Source organism: Eriocheir sinensis, chromosome 12, assembly GCF_024679095.1.
Source record: "Eriocheir sinensis breed Jianghai 21 chromosome 12, ASM2467909v1, whole genome shotgun sequence".
Lineage (NCBI taxonomy): Eukaryota > Metazoa > Arthropoda > Malacostraca > Decapoda > Varunidae > Eriocheir > Eriocheir sinensis.
This window is the reverse complement of record NC_066520.1, coordinates 12,925,885-12,942,208: the sequence shown is the minus strand read 5'-3', so window position 1 is coordinate 12,942,208 and position 16,324 is coordinate 12,925,885. Positions and strand designations below refer to the sequence as shown.

At 38.7% G+C, this 16,324-nt stretch overlaps 2 protein-coding genes across 4 annotated transcripts in view; both read left to right on the top strand.

The window, feature by feature from the left end:
- Positions 1–60, top strand: part of LOC126997419 (serine/threonine-protein kinase D1-like) — a 27,077-nt gene extending 27,017 nt beyond the window's left edge. For both annotated transcript variants that reach the window (XM_050858503.1, XM_050858502.1), the window contains one exon: positions 1–60. This exon is cut by the window's left edge and continues 1,430 nt beyond it. The gene's annotated coding sequence lies outside the window, so the exon portion shown is untranslated.
- A 10,759-nt stretch (positions 61–10,819) lies between these two features.
- The window catches only part of LOC126997418 (ATP-dependent DNA/RNA helicase DHX36-like), a 40,471-nt gene continuing 34,966 nt past the window's right edge, over positions 10,820–16,324 (top strand). For both annotated transcript variants that reach the window (XM_050858501.1, XM_050858500.1), the window contains exon 1: positions 10,820–10,972. The gene's annotated coding sequence lies outside the window, so the exon portion shown is untranslated. The remainder of the gene's footprint in view (positions 10,973–16,324) is intronic.

Sequence of the window (16,324 nt, the reverse complement as noted above, 5' to 3'; positions counted from 1 at the left end):
AGAAGTGCACACACACACACACACACACACACACACACACACACACACACACACACACACTTGAAAAAAACGGACTTGACGAGGAGACTGTGTGTGCAAAAACAATTCATGAATTTAAAGCCAAACTGGATAATAATCATTACGAAGACAGGACAGCACGAGCCTAGTACAGCTCTTTTCCTGTATTTCACAACTAGGTGAATACAACTAGGTAAATACACACACACACACACACACACACACACACACACACACACACACACACACACACAAACACAGATTGGCTAACAAGCTCCAAAATTTTCTCCAAGAGGGTACTGGCTTTTGATCACGAGTCTAGCATGTGATCAGACTGTGAGTGTATTACACACACATCATGCATCACTGGGGCTCTAAGGTCACAAACTTGCCAGTATACTCCTGTATTCACGTGCTGAAGCACAAATATTGGCAGTAATCTGAGAGATTTCGAGTGATGTAAAAGGACTAACATGCAGCTATAAAATTTTGCATTATCCTGATTATCAAGGACCCAGTTTTTCACATAAGGAAAAAAATAAAAGTAGGAAGAAAAAACAAGGAAATAAGAAAATAATCAATAGTCAAATACTTCTAAAACTTTAAGCAGGACACTAGATTGCTTAAGAATTCATCACTTTTATTTTCAAAAGTATATAGCAGATAAGGGTTACTAACTCCGTTCATACTAACAGATGCACAACTTGAGGGTTTTCCAGTGTTTATATCTTGCTTTTAGTGTGATTTGTGTCTCACTGAAAATGCTCTGTTGATGGGCATTTGTTGCAGTGGATACTTAAAATGTAAAGGTTGTGCAATTTTATGGCCTATTTTCTTATTTGTATGTGGCCAAAAAAGTGTTAATGAATTAAGAGTCATGTCCTGTACGGTATGGTGCATCAAAATGGACAGTCTTATTAAGCTTTCATTATGATCAATGGGAATATGGCAAAATAGACAGCCAGGAAGAACTAGAAATTTGGAGTCTCCATCTCAGTCACTTACAGTCTCACTATATACGCTTAAGAGTTTGATAAAAAGTCATAGAAAATATTTGCCGTCATAAAAACAAATTACAATTAAATTTGATATTTTAAACAAGATTTATATACATACACAGGCTTCATTTATCTGCAAGACATGTAGATAATTTTTATATATCTTATTGCTACAATTTTTAATTCTATAGCATAGCAGTTGTGTCAATGCTCAGCTCATTTCAGCTATAAATAAGAAAGTTTCCATAACTGAAAATATAATTTTTGAATTATAATGTTAGAGGAAGCAGGTTTTACCATCCAATATACAAATGTATAGCAATAAATTTGTGTTCAGTTATTAAACTGATTTGATTATTTAATTTTAGGTAAAAAAGATGTTTGGTTATGATATTTATGAGGTTGATACTTGGTACCTGAAAGACAGTTTGTGCTCTTCATACTGATTTTATACTTTGCCCTTGCAAAGGGGAAGTGAGGACATTGATATTTATCATTAAAACCTTTGAGTATTTCCATTGTTGAAATAGAACAAAATTATGTGAGTAGAGTTTACATCCTGCTTGATAAAGTGTTAATAGCGATAATTTTCATTTCAATAAGATAAATTACTATAAAATCAAGTAAACTTTAAAATTAATCACCACTGTACCACATCTATGAACATCATTGTTTGGTCATGCTGACTTAACACAAACCTCTTGGGTCATGATTTATTGTCAGGAATAATTATTAATAGCAGGATATCTATGAAGTGCCCTGATTGCTGTTAATGTTGGCTCTATGTCTCAACAGATGTACTTGAGGACAAATAAGAATGATATAGCTCTGCAAATAACATGATCAGTTGCAGCACAGTATATTACGTAGCATTTACATATCCCTTCCTATATTAACAAGCTCAATAATCAAGTTGTCAAATTATCCTTCATTTACACCTGAGCAGAAATACCACCTAACCAGTTGTGAGCTGTATCATGATCCCTCCACTCCTGAGAGATAACAAGGCTTGGTGATTAAGTGAACTTGATTTTGTTTTCGTATATCATGTTGTTAGTGACATTATTGACTGTATGTGACTTAGAAGTGAACAGTGATTGTCATGTGAAACTCAGAAATTTTGTGGCTCAACTCAGGACAGTGTTGTTGAATACAGTGGATGGGCAGCAGCACTAAGAAGATAATTCTGACATCAGTAGTTGACTGTAATAATTGTATTCTTCATTGGAAAAGGTGTATGTTCCATTGGTATTTATGTATTTTTATATGAACTCTACTCAAATGATACAAAATCTGTTTGAGTAGGTAAAAGGGAATGGCAATATTTTGCTTGTGATAATATACCAGGAGTAATATAATTGATAGCATCATTGGTCAGTTGTAGGATTGATTATTGTTACAATTATTATTATTATTATTATTATTATTATTATTATTATTATTATTATTATTAATATCATCATTATTATTATTACTCTTAATAGTTATCATCATCATCATCTCTGGGCTTCCGATGACTGATGTTGGTATGTAGGAGGTACGCGTAGTTCTGGTGGCAGAGGTCATCTAAAGGTTACTTCCACAACAGTTTGGAAACTTTGGTTATGAGAACCATCGCAAACTGTACATTTTATACAGAAATGTGTGTGTGTGTGTGTATATAATATATATATATATATATATATATATATATATATATATATATATATATATATATATATATATATATATATATATATATATATATATATATGTGTGTGTGTGTGTGTGTGTGTGTGTGTGTGTGTGTGCAGTAGGATCTCACCAATAACATCTTCCAAAGCAATGTTTTTGACAATAACAGCAGGTTACAATATATACCAGGTTTCTACAATAACATCTGGATTCTTTTGAGTAATGGATATTTCACTGTGGGAAAGTGTCTTGGCACGTCTTGGGCAGTGTTTGTTTGTCACCTTCTCGATGATGGAAGGAATTGTAAGTCTTAGAACGTCTCAGACTTATATGAAATGCATTGAAGTGCTTCCCAGCAAGAAAATATGTAAATGAAGCTAATCCATCCATTAAAATGAGATGGTAACAACTGAGACGTGTATATTCACTCATAGGGGAGATTGCTATCACTGCCACACATTGGTAATTATTAAGACATACCTCTATTTGCAGTGAAAATCATGTTCTTTTAATATTTATAGCATGTATTTATTTGAACTATTTCCTTTCCAACCCAGCATATACAAATATATATACAGGAACCATAAATAGGAAGTGGAACTGTAACACCCACCGACACTGATAAAGATTTCAAAGGTCACAAGCCATGAGACAACCTTTGGCTTGATGGTAACGTGTTCACCTAGTGTCTTTAGGGCCCAGTTTCAAATCCTGGGCAGATTATTGGGAAAAAAATTCTACGTTTTCTGCTTTTCTTGTGATATGTATTCACATGTCTTTGAATTTGTATCTGAACTCCTTAGAAAACCTGGACACTCTTGAAGCGGAGTTCACAGCTGCAGTGACTTGTTTCTCCAATGTTCTGTGTCCTGTTTGCTACTGTCAGGAACTTTAAGAAAGTTCCTGATAGTGGAGCTGAGCCAAGGTAAAGGAGTCTAGAATCCTTGGCCAAGGCCCTTGGTCATTTGGTGGCTGGTTTGTGATTGGTTGGCACACTTTGGGTGAGCGACTGTGATTCACTGGCAAGTCGTATGATGTCATTAAGATACAAAGGATTGGACCACACGGCTGGTATAAAGTGGCCTGCGTGATATTTTGTCATACCACCAGTGCTTGTAAGGGTTGGCTTGCCCTCGCAAGCTGGAGAACAGTCATCACATCAAACACCTCAGTAGCTCCTCTACGGTGAGTTTTGTATTACTCATCAATTTGATAACTTTTCATATTTTAAAGATGAAAAAGTGATAGGGGGGCTTAGAATGGGAAAAACGGGTAAAAGTCCTTTGGTGGCAGAAACAATAATTTAATATCATGCAGATAACATTTTTTGTTGATAAAGGTGTTTTCACACACCAAGTATATATATAGACGTTATTGGTGAGATCCTACTGTGTGCATATATATATATATATATATATATATATATATATATATATATATATATATATATATATATATATATATATATATATATATATATATATATATTTTACAGCAATGGAGACAGCTCAAGGGCAACAAAAAGAGTGCAGAGAAAAAAAACGCTACTCATATATATATATATATATATATATATATATATATATATATATATATATATATATATATATATATATATATATATATATATATATATATATATATATATATATATATATATATATATATATATATATATATATATATATATATATCTTTTACATCAAGGCTTCCCACAGAACCAGGTAGAGGATGCATAGGTGTAGCCAGGCAGGTGCCATGGCTAACATACTTCCTTTTCATCAATAGCTTCACTGTGTTGTTACTTTTCTTTTGAATTTTACATGCACTCCCCTTACAGCTACATCCACTCTACCATAAATATAAGTGGTACTGCAAGATACCTAAAGTGTAGATATTTGAAATAGTTTTAAGTTCAGTAATAAAGTAACTTGAAAGGCTGGATTTTATATCACTCTTAATTGCACAGTTTTAATGTAGCAATTAAATGCCATTTAATGAAATCTCAAGTTGGAGTCATCTGCCAAGTAGTAGAGCCAATATACTTTACATCACATACACGAGTGTGCTGGACAGGTGCTTCTGGGCTGATGTTGTGCCCACCTTGTGCCACCTGCAGCCAGCCATACTAAAAGTCTCCACATTCCACACATACATTTGCACATGCTACACTTTTTGTAATTAAGTAATTAATTACCAAGCACACTGCACCAGAGGCTATCAGTGTTTTTTGGTAGCATTTGAAAAGTGCAGCTACAGTCTTTTCTTGGAGTTAATTCAGTCTGGCATTTCTGTAACTCGACTTTTGAGATCTACTGTTTGATTCTTACTTCCCTGGTGTAGACATTCCTTGATGCCTTCAGAGTTGATTCATGAAATTTATGTACTTATGGTGTATTTTATTTACACTTTGTGAGATTTTAAGCTTTTGAAAACTTCATCAAATTGGGTTGCTTAATAAAATGGTTTTATATGAATATGATTTTACTTCCAAGTAGTCATGATGTGCAAGCTCAAGTTTGTTGTTAGGGTAATCCAAAGTATGGTAGTATTTTAAAATTACTTTGAACAAGTATTATGCACTTTTTCTTAAGATGTCAGTTAAATGAAAATATACATGATGAACTGCTATAGTGGTGCATTCATTCTGCTATCATATGCATACATGATGTAGTGAACATAAGAATAAGAAGAACATAAGAACGTAAGGAGTCTGCAAGAGGCCGGTTGGCCTATACAAGGCAGCTCCTGTATACTCAACCCTGTATACCTCACCATCCATGGCTTTATCCAACCTCTTCTTGAATGTATCTATGGTATTGGCACCCACAACATGGCTCCCAAGCCTGTTCCATTCATCTACCACTATTGGTGAACAAATTCTTGCCTATGTCTTTGTTGAATCTGAATTTTTCTAACTTAAAACCATTGCTACGCATCCTACCTGGCTCTTTTACTATCAAAATCTTATTGACTTCCCCTTTATTAAATCCCTTCATCCATTTATAGACTTCGATCAAGTCTCCTCGCAACCTTCGCCTTTCTAGAGAGTGTAGATTTAAATGCTTCAGCCTGTCTTCATAAGGCAAGTTTCTCACCCCCTGAATCATCTTCGTCATCCTCCTCTGTACAGATTCTAACATCTTGATATCCATTCTATTGTAGGGGGACCAGAACTGAACTGCTTAATCGAGATGAGGTCTAACTAGTGCTAAGTAAAGTTTGAGGATGACTTCAGCGCTCCTATTGCTTACGCTCCTAGAGATGAAACCAAGTACTCTGTTTGCCCAATTTTTAGCCTGAATGCATGGAGCCCTAGGACGGAGGTCAGCGCTCACTAGCACTCCTAACTCTCTCTCACGCCCAGACCTGCTTAGAAGAGTGTCATTTAAGGCGTAATTGTGTGAGGGATTATTCCTACCTACACTCAGAATGCTACGCTTCCCGACATTGAATTCCATCTGTCACTTCCCCGCCCAATCATATAGTCTGTCAAGCTCATCCTGGAGAACGCTAGCGTCCCTGTCTGATTGGATTACTCTACTGATCTTGGTATCATCTGCGAACTTGCTGACATCACTACTAATTCCTGTGTCCAAGTCATTGATGTAAATAATAAAAAGCAGAGGACCCAGCACCAACCCTTGTGGGACTCCACTCGTAACACGGCCCCATTCAGATTTTCTACCATTGATTTGACTAAACAGGTCACCTGTAAAATCAATATCAAGAAATTTAGGGTTGATAAATGCACAGTAGCTATATCTGCTAGTTAAGCCAAATTCATGTCTTTATTTGCCAAATTTTAAAAAAGACGAATCACGAAATGAAAGATTTGTGTACTAGATGGAGGGGGTCCTGGGGCTCCCAAACCATAAGAAGCCTAGGGCTGGGGCCACTGTACAGGGTCATGAAGGTATCCCTCAGGGGTATACACTATAGCTGTGTGTGGCCACGGTGTTCATCCCAGTCGAATTGGCTCTTTGAGCAAGTGGTGGGGAGAACCATTACCCCAGGACATGGCCCAGTATGACGTGTGGGTTGCCACAGTTTACTTTGCCCAGGTTTCACTGAAACGCCAGAATTTTCTTTTTACTACACTCCAACACGACCTCTGCATGTAACAAAACACACAAAAAATTAATCCAGACGAGGAAAGGTTTCGCTGGTGCCGGGGATCGAACCCGCGACCAACGAGACAGGAGAGCCACTCCTTAACCAGTCAGCCAAAGAGGGACCCCCACTTGCAGAGTGAGTTATGGGAGGCTCGCCCATCAAGCAAGTTGCTGCACTACATCCCTACCCATCTATTGACCTGCCCAAAAGGGAGGATGAACAGGTGAGCTGTACGCTGAAACCGGGCCTGCGGATTCATAGCTGGGCATGCTAACCACTGCTCCACAGAGTGTGGGTGCCCCCTATCCCCAGGAGGTTGTGGAGGTTGAGGAAGATTAGGTTGTAGAGATTGAAGAGAAGGTTGTAGGAATCAAGGAGGAAGTCATTGAGGTAAGGAATAAGATTCTGGAAATCGAGATGGAGGTCAGGGAGACATTCTAGAGGTCAAGGAGGAGTTTGTCGAGGTTTGGTTAGTAAGTTGCTGGAGGTTGAAGAGGAAGTTGTGGAAGTCGAGGAGGTGGCTGTGGGAGTTTAGGAGGAGGTTGCAGAGGTTGAGTAAAAGCATTTGGAGGTTTTGAGGAGATGGTTGAGGAAGTTGATGAAGAGGTTGTAGAAGTTAATAAGTCCCTGGAAGTTGTAGAGGTCGAGGAGATAGCAGGGGGTTGAGGGAGAGGCAATAGAGGTCGAGAAGGATGATTTGGAGGTTGTAATTTAAAGGTCTATATGAGGTATTGGAGGTATAGAGGCGAAGTTTCATGAAGTAAAGGAGGTGATGCATGGAGATCGAGGAGAAGCTGCTTGAGGTCATTGGGGAGGTTGTGGGGTCGAGGAAAAGGCTCTGGATGTCCAGTCGGCGGTAGGGGAAGTCGAAGAAAATCCTGGAGGTCGAGGAAGAAGTTGAGGCCGAGTGGTAGGTCGATGGGGGTTAAGGAGCTAGGTTGAGGAGTTCGAGGAGATTGCAGGGTCAAGAAGGAGGTTTTGGAGTTGAGGAAGAGATTAAAGAGGTAGAAGAGGAGGTTGCAGGTGGAGGTGAGTGCTAGGTCGAGGTCGAGGTGGTGGAGGAGGTTGCGGGTCAAGAAGGAGGTTTTTGGGGTTGAGGAAGAGATTAAAGAGGTAGAAGAGGAGGTTGTGGAGATCGAGATAAGACTTTGGAGGTCAAGGGGAAGGCTGTGGAGGTTGAGGAGGAGGAAAAGCTGAAGAGATCGAGGAGGGCGTGTGAGGATAATGATCGAGGAGGTTGAGGTCTTTGAGAATGAGGCTTTTGGGGGGTTTAGGATATAATTTTGGGGGTTGAAAGTCTATGAAAGGAAGGAGGTATAGATGTTGAGGAGGCTGTGGAGGCAAAAAGTGGCAAAATGCTCTTAGTGATTGTTGGTATCGAGGCAGTTGACATAAAACAACTTGTAACTTAATTGTATATAACTTAATTGTACGGTAGCATAGCAAAACGTCCCAGCACAAAAAATCGACTCCCATGTACTGTAACCCATTTTGATTCTTCCTGGAATGAGTTAAGGGCCGAGGGAGGTAGATCACGCGTTGACAACTGCTATGAGGAGAGGATGGGAACATACATAGCCATTGCGTGGGGAATCAAGAAATTAAATCTCTTTCTCAAGAAAGAAAGCAAAAATCTCAAAGATGCACACAACACCAAGTCAAAGAAAAAACAGCAGAAGAAAAAGAAGAAGAATAAGAGGAAAGATATTGATAAGAAGGATGAGAAATGACATCTGGAGAATATTGATAAATTCGCACACAACATACCACTTGGCGCCTTTGACACCTCAAGGACCAGATCAACTAATACTTACATCAAGGGGACCAAATGCCCACAATCATGTGAAGTCAATCTCTCAATCTGTCAAAAATTGTGAAACAATATCTCAATCGGGTAAAAAAAAAAAAAAAAAAAAAATAGAAAAAAAATTTCAAAGCCGATTTTTTAAAGTTCAAAAAACAATTCAAAAAAATCAAAAAATCATCTGACTGGTAATTGTTAGGTATCAATAAAACCTTCAATTTTGCCAATTTTTTATTGGAAATAGATTTTTCAATATGGCCATAGAAACGGAGACAGAGCGGAGAGAAAAAAAAAAAAAAAAAAAAATTTTTCTCTCAAAAATAAAAAAAAAAAAAAATCAAATTCCCGACAAAAAATGTAGATATATAATAAAGTTTCATTGTTTTTTTTTTCAAGTGATTGACTTAAAAATATAATGTGAAAACAAATTGAAAAAAAACGCGTTTACCTCAGTGCCCCTCATTTCCCCCAATCTCAAAATTCAAATATATACTCTCTCGTAACAACACAACAAACAACAATAAAATTTTCAGCTATTTTGGACTACCAAAGAGAGCTGGGGGGGGGTAGTCGCCCCCCTTAATTATCTCCAAGGAAATTACGTAACAGATGCATAAAAAAAAACCTAATGGAGGCCGTGCAAATGCAGTAAAAACACATAAAGACCGTATAAATGTAATACAGATGGAGGCCGTATAAATTATGTATAGCCTAGCTAGTAAAAAACAAAAAAAAGGCCACATAATAAAATAAAAAATAACTGATGGAGGCTGTATTAATTTAGTGAAAAACAGATGGAGGCCTTATAAATATAGTAGTATTGAATTGAATTGAATTGAAATATTTATTATTTACCGCCGATCAGAGAGAGAGAGAGAGAGAGAGAGTGTATAGGTCAGAGGTCATTGGTTGATGTTTACGCGTTTGCTGGTCTTATCGCAGAGGGTTAATGTGGGGTTAATGTAGTGAATGCTTACATAAGGACATGAAGGTGACTCACATAAGGGGCGTCAGAGGCCAAAACCCATCTATGAATTAAAGACAGCTAGATGGAGGCCATCTGTGTTCTATGAATTAAAGACAGATGGAGGCCTTATAAATATAGTAAAAACCCATCTGCTAGTAATAAAACACAGATGTAGGCCTTATAAATATAGTAAAAACCTATCTTCTGTGAATTAAAGACAGATGGAGGCCTTATAAATATAGTAAAAACCTATCTTCTATGAATTAAAGACAGATGGAGGCCTTATAAATATAGTAAAAGCCCATCTGCTAGTAATAAAACACAGATAGAGGCCTTATAAATATTGTAAAAACCTATCTTCTATGAATTAAAGACAGATGGAGGCCTTATAAATATAGTAAAAACCCATCTGCTAGTAATAAAACACAGATAGAGGCCTTATTTATGTAAAAACCCATCTGTTATAAATAAAAGTAGTAAAACACAGATGGAGGCCTTATAAATATAGTAAAAACCCATCTGTTATAAATAAAAGTAGTAAAACACAGATGGAGGCCTTATAAATATAGTAAAAACCCATCTGCTATAAATAAAAGTAGTAAAACACAGATGGAGGCCTTTAAATATAGTAAAAACCCATCTGCTATAAATAAAAGTAGTAAAACACAGATGGAGGCCTTTAAATATAGTAAAAACCCATCTGCTATAAATAAAAGTAGTAAAACACAGATGGAGGCCTTATAAATATAGTAAAAACCCATCTGCTATAAATAAAAGTAGTAAAACACAGATGGAGGCCTTATAAATATTGATTGATAGTTTATTGTTGCAGGTAAACAACAAGGGAGAAGGGAGGAACATGCCATCCCTACCCCCAGGCAGGACAGATTATACAAATATTAATACATGTGAAGGGAGCACCAGGAAATTAAAAAGATACAATGGTAGGAAGGAAAGCACAACAAGGGAGGGGGCAGTACCTCCCCCTGGACAATAATATATAGTAAAAACCCATCTGTTATAAATAAAAGTAGTAAAACACAGATGGAGGCCTTATAAATATAGTAAAAACCCATCTGCTATAAATAAAAGTAGTAAAACACAGATGGAGGCCTTATAAATATAGTAAAAACCCATCTGTTATAAATAAAAGTAGTAAAACACAGATGGAGGCCTTATAAATATAGTAAAAAGTTAAAAACCCATCTGCTATAAATAAAAGTAGTAAAACGTACATGGATGCCTTATAAATATAGTAAAACAACACTAGCCTCCACGACCCAGACCCAGACCAGCTCCAAGCCGCCTGCCCGCAAGTAGTCCCGTACCTGTCCTGATCCTGTCAACCTGGGGGCGCTGCGTGGGATACTCCTGCAGGATACTGGCTCCACACAGGTAGGATCGAAAGGCTCCTGGAGTTCAAGGCTACACTAATCCTTCACTTAAGATTCCCACCGCTTTGATCTCACTCGCGTTTCAGGGCTATTTTCACGGATTGTTTTGGTCTCTTTACACTCTCTGCTAAGGTTTTCGGGAGGTTTTAAGGTTAGGAGGAGACAAATATGACAACAGAAGAGCAGTTTGTTAATTAAGAAAGGAGACGTCGGCGCGTTAATAAAACCAATCTATGAGGTCCTTGGATTACCACAAACGTTTCATGTTTTTTTATTTTTTGTAGTGGTTGGGGGAGGAGGTCTACTGTCTCTGCTAAGGTTTTCCGGGAGGTTTTAAGGTTAGGAGGAGATAAATATTGTAATAGAAGAGCAGTTTATCAATTAAGAAAGGAGAAGTTGGCACATTAATGAAACCAATTTCATTTTCATTTCTTGGGGACCCGCAGAGGGCCACTTGGGGTGGGATGATATGCAGGGTATTCATGGGGCCAGGACAGGATTAGGATAAGGGTTAGGATGAGGAAAGGTATTGGGATATGGTAAAGGGCCAGGATTAGGGAGATAATGATTGATGATTCTATTCCTAAATGTGTCAAGAGTGGGACTATTAACTACATGTGATGGGAGATGATTCCATTCTTGGATGCTGCGGGGAATCTGTGAGTTCCTTGGATTACCACAGACGTTTCATGGCTTTTTTTTTTTTCTTTTTTTTTAGTGGTGCGGGAGGAGGTCTACTGTCTTTGCTATGTTTTCCTGTTTTTTTTTTTATAAATTTAGTAGAAGATGAATATGACAACAGAAGAGCAGTTTGTTAATTAAGAAATAAGACGGCGGCGTGTTAATGAAACCAATCTATGAGGTCCTTGGATTACCACGGACGTTTCATTGCTATCTTTATTTATTTTTTTTTTTTTTTTGTGGAGGAGGAGGAGGTCTTCTGTCTGCTAATTTTATCCGGGAGGTTTTAAGGTTAGGAGGAGATGAATATGACAACAGAAGAGGAGGAGACATTGGCACGTTAATGAAACCAATCAATCTATGAGTTCCTTGGATTACCACATAACGTTTCATGGCTTTTCTTGTGTGTGTGGTGGGGGGAGGAGGTCTACTGTCTTTGCTAAGGTTTCTAAGAGGTTTTAAGGTTAGTTGAGGATGAATATGACAACAGAAGAGCAGTTTGTTAATTAAGAAAGGAGACGTCGGCACATTAATTAAACCATTTATTATGAGGTCCTTGGATTACCACAGACGTTTCATGGCTATTTTCACTTTTTTTTTTTTTGGGGGGGGGGGGGGGGGTCTACTGTCTCTGCTAAGGTTTTCTGGGAGGTTTTAAGGTTAGTAGAATTTGAATATGACAACAGAAGAGCAGTTTGTTAATTAAGAAAGGAGACGTTGGCACGTTAATGAAACCAATCTTTGAGGTTCTTGGATTACCACGGAAGATTCATGGCTAACATCACTTTTTTTTTTTTGTGTGTGTGGGGGGGGGGGGGTCTACTGTCTGCTAAGGTTTTCTGGGAGGTTTTAAGGTTAGGAGGAGATTATTTTAGTAATAGAAGAGCAGTTTGTTAATTAAGAAAGGAGACGTTGGCGCGTTAATGAAACCAATTTATGAGGTCCTTCGATTACCACGGACGTTTCATGGCTATATTCCAAGTGTTTTTTTTTGGGGGGGGGGGGGGGGGGGGGGGGCGGGCTACTGCCTTTGCTAAGGTTTTCTGGGAGTTTTAAAGATTATTATAAGATGAATATGACAACAAAAGTGCAGGTGGTTGATAAGGAAAGGAAACCTCGGCGCATTAACCCTTAGAGTACGGGTGGTGATATATATCTCTGGATGGTGTGCACGGGGAAAATTTAGGCATTTAAAAGAGGTGGAAATGGTGTCTTTCTTCTTTGCAATAATTGTATATTCATCTAGTATATATTGTGGTGTAATGAAACATCTCTCCTTATAATAATAAAAAAAAGTTATGACAGCCGAAAATATTGCTCATTTTCTCGTGGCTGTGATGCGTCGCGTGGAAGCACCCCACTCGCTCTCTCTCTCTCTCTCTCTCTCTCTCTCTCTCTCTCTCTCTCTCTCTCTCTCTCTCTCTCTCTCTCTCTTCTGATTAATGTAAAATCACTTAGGTTTAAGGACAGACCACCAAGTCTGGACCATGGGGTCTGTGTGGTCTGATTTTCTATGTAAATCTATGTAAATCTTTTTTTCTCTCTCTCTCTCTCTCTCTCTCTCTCTCTCTCTCTCTCTCTCTCTCTCTCTCTCTCTCTCTCTCTCTACCTACTTGCCCCTCCCTCCTCTGTCAATGTCACTACCATAGCAGTCATCAATGTCACTGTCATTTTGATTCACCAGTGTTCTACTTCTGCCCGGAGCAGAGGAATTGGTTGACGTGTTGCGAGACATGTCAGATGTATTCCGAACAAAAGTGGAAAATGATCTGTGACCTTCGGTAGGCTGCGCGCTGGAGACGAATGAAAGTGTGTACGGATGCCAGATGCCGCCATTATTCTTCTGAGTCAAGAACCGGCGGTATATTTGAAACGTAGGGAGCGTAGATTGTAATGATTATATATATGATCCCTGTACGGGTGGGGCATGTGGTAGTGTACTTATATATATGATCGCCGTAATCTAAGGGTTAATAAAACCAATCTTTGAGGTCCTTGGAAGTTGGAATACCATAAACGTTTCATTGCCATCTTCATTTTGGGGGGGGGGGGAGGTCTACTGTCTTTGCTATGTTTCCCTGGGGGTTTAACCCTTTCAATACGTGACGCAGACGTTGGCGTCACAATATGGAAAGGGTTAAGAAGAAATGGAAGAGGATTAATGCTCTTCTAAACCTCTTAATCCTCTTCCATTTCCTCTTAATCCTCTTTTAAGTGGAAATGGAAGAGGATTAAGAGGTTTAGAAGAGGATTAATCCTCTTCCATTTCCTCTCAACCCTTTCCATACTGTGATGCCGACGTCGGCATCACCGTATTGAAAGGGTTAGAAGTTAGTATAAGATAAATATGGCAGCAGAAGAGCAGTTGCTTAAATAGGAAATGAGGTAAAACTCCAGAATTACACCCACTTCAAAATGGCCTTGGTTAGGTTTAAAGGTTAGAAGATAAATATGGTAACAGAAGAGTAGTTGGTTGATTAGGAAAGGGACCTCGGCGCATTAACAAATCCACACTATGAGGTCCTTGGACTACCACGGCCGTTTCATGGTTATTTTCACTTTTTTGTTTGCTTGTTTTGGTCACTACTGTCTTTGCTATGTTTTCCGGGAGGTTTAAAGGTTATTAGAACGTAAATATGGCGGCAGAAGAGTAGTTGGTATAATAGGAAACGAGGTAAAACTCCAGAATTACACCCACTCAGAAATGGCCTTATGCATGCTCTTAAACTAATGAAACCTAACAATTACCTGATGAGTAATTTGTGATGGAAGCAGTTCACAGAAAGATATAAGCATATTAAAATACTTTGAAGTGAAAAATTTGTTATGGAAAGTTCTGAATGATATAAGCACATTAAAACACATAAGGAAATAGCATTAACCTGTGGAAATCACTTATTTCCCAAATTTCCCTCTCCTTCTCCCCTCCCAAATCTAGTAATTAAAAAAAATGTAAATGGATAGCAAAGTCACTAGAAATAAATGGCTCTTTCTCACAATATGCAGAAATAAGGAAAAATACACTTGAGCCCTCACAAGACCATTGGGAGGGTGGACTCTACTGCTGCCGGTGTCGTGTTTCTCCGCGTCCTCCTATTTCTGGCCATCCGTTTTGTTTACAAATCAAAAGGCAGATTGCTATTAACATGTATGCATTCATGTATGCAGCTGGTACATAGTGTTTTCAAGCATGGGGTGGCAATGACGCCCTCTACGCCCGTGACGGGATACACTTGACGTTCAAGGGTGTTGAGGCTCTCTCAGATTCCCTTGAGCGAGCACTTGGTACCCTGAGGGATTTTTTAGTATAGGCGAGGGGGGGAGGGAGGACATCTAGCTCATAATATAACCAGGCAGCTTAGAAGTAATTCTAGGGGAGTAACAGAGGACGGGCTAAGAATCTTCTATACAAACAGCAGGAGCCTCAGAAACAAGATAGACTTACTAAGGGGTGAAGCTTGTTCAGAAAATTTTGACATAATAGCGATCACTGAGACATGGATAGACACTGCTAATAGAAATTTTAGATCAGAATTTGAAATAACGGGTTATCAGATGTTTCACAAAGACAGAAGGGGCAGAAAGGGAGGTGGAGTTGCGCTATATGTTAAAGACTCACTTAAATGTTTAGTTAACAATTCAGTCAAAACTAACATGGATTCAGAATCAGTTTGGGTGGACGTTTACAAAGGGAAAGAAAAACTAACTCTAGTAGTTCTGTACAGGCCACCCAACCTTAACAGGCAGGACACGAGTATATTACTACAGGAGATTGGCAGGGCGAGTAGGAGTAGAAATGTCTGCGTAATGGGGGACTTTAATTATAGGAATATAGACTGGGAAGACTTAGTGGGTGACCTGGAAGCCGAGGACTTTCTTGAAGTTATACAAGATAATTTCCTTAAGCAGGTAGTTACTGAGCCTACCAGAGGAGATAACATATTAGACTTAGTCCTGACCAATAATGGGAACTTGCTACGTGAGTTGGAGGTGGGCGGAGAGTTAGGAAATAGTGACCACAGAACGGTTCGTTTTAGCTTAGACTGGGCGGTAACCCGCGAACCAAACCCAGTGTTAGTGCCAGATTTCAGAAGAGCAAATTACGAGGGGCTTCGAAGACATCTTGAAGGGGTAAACTGGGATAATCTAGGGATTCATGAGGGCCAGCACTGCGGATTGGAGAGCCAGGAGAACCAGGTAGAAATGTCTTACAATAATTTAGTTAGAGTAATAGTAGAGGGGCAAGGACAGCATATACCACAGCGAACACTTAGAAAAGAAAACAATGATCCTAAGTGGATGACTCGTGGACTAAAACACGAGATTGGGTTAAAGAAGGGAATTTATCAGAAAATAAAGAATGGGGAAACACATCTCAGGGGCCGGTACGTCGAACTGTCTAGATTAGTTAAGAAAAACACCAGGATAGCAAAAAGGAACTATGAGATCAAAGTAGCAAATGAGGCGAAAAGTAATCCTAAGGGCTTCTTTCAGATGTATAGAACAAAAACACGGGAGAAAATTGGACCGCTGAAAACAAACACAGGGGAGCTAGTAGAAAATTCCGAAAATATGAGCACATTGTTGAACGACTACTTCCTTTCAGTATTCACACAGGAGGATCGAACGACTATACCAGAAAGAGTTCAGGTGTACGAGGGCGGGGATGGCG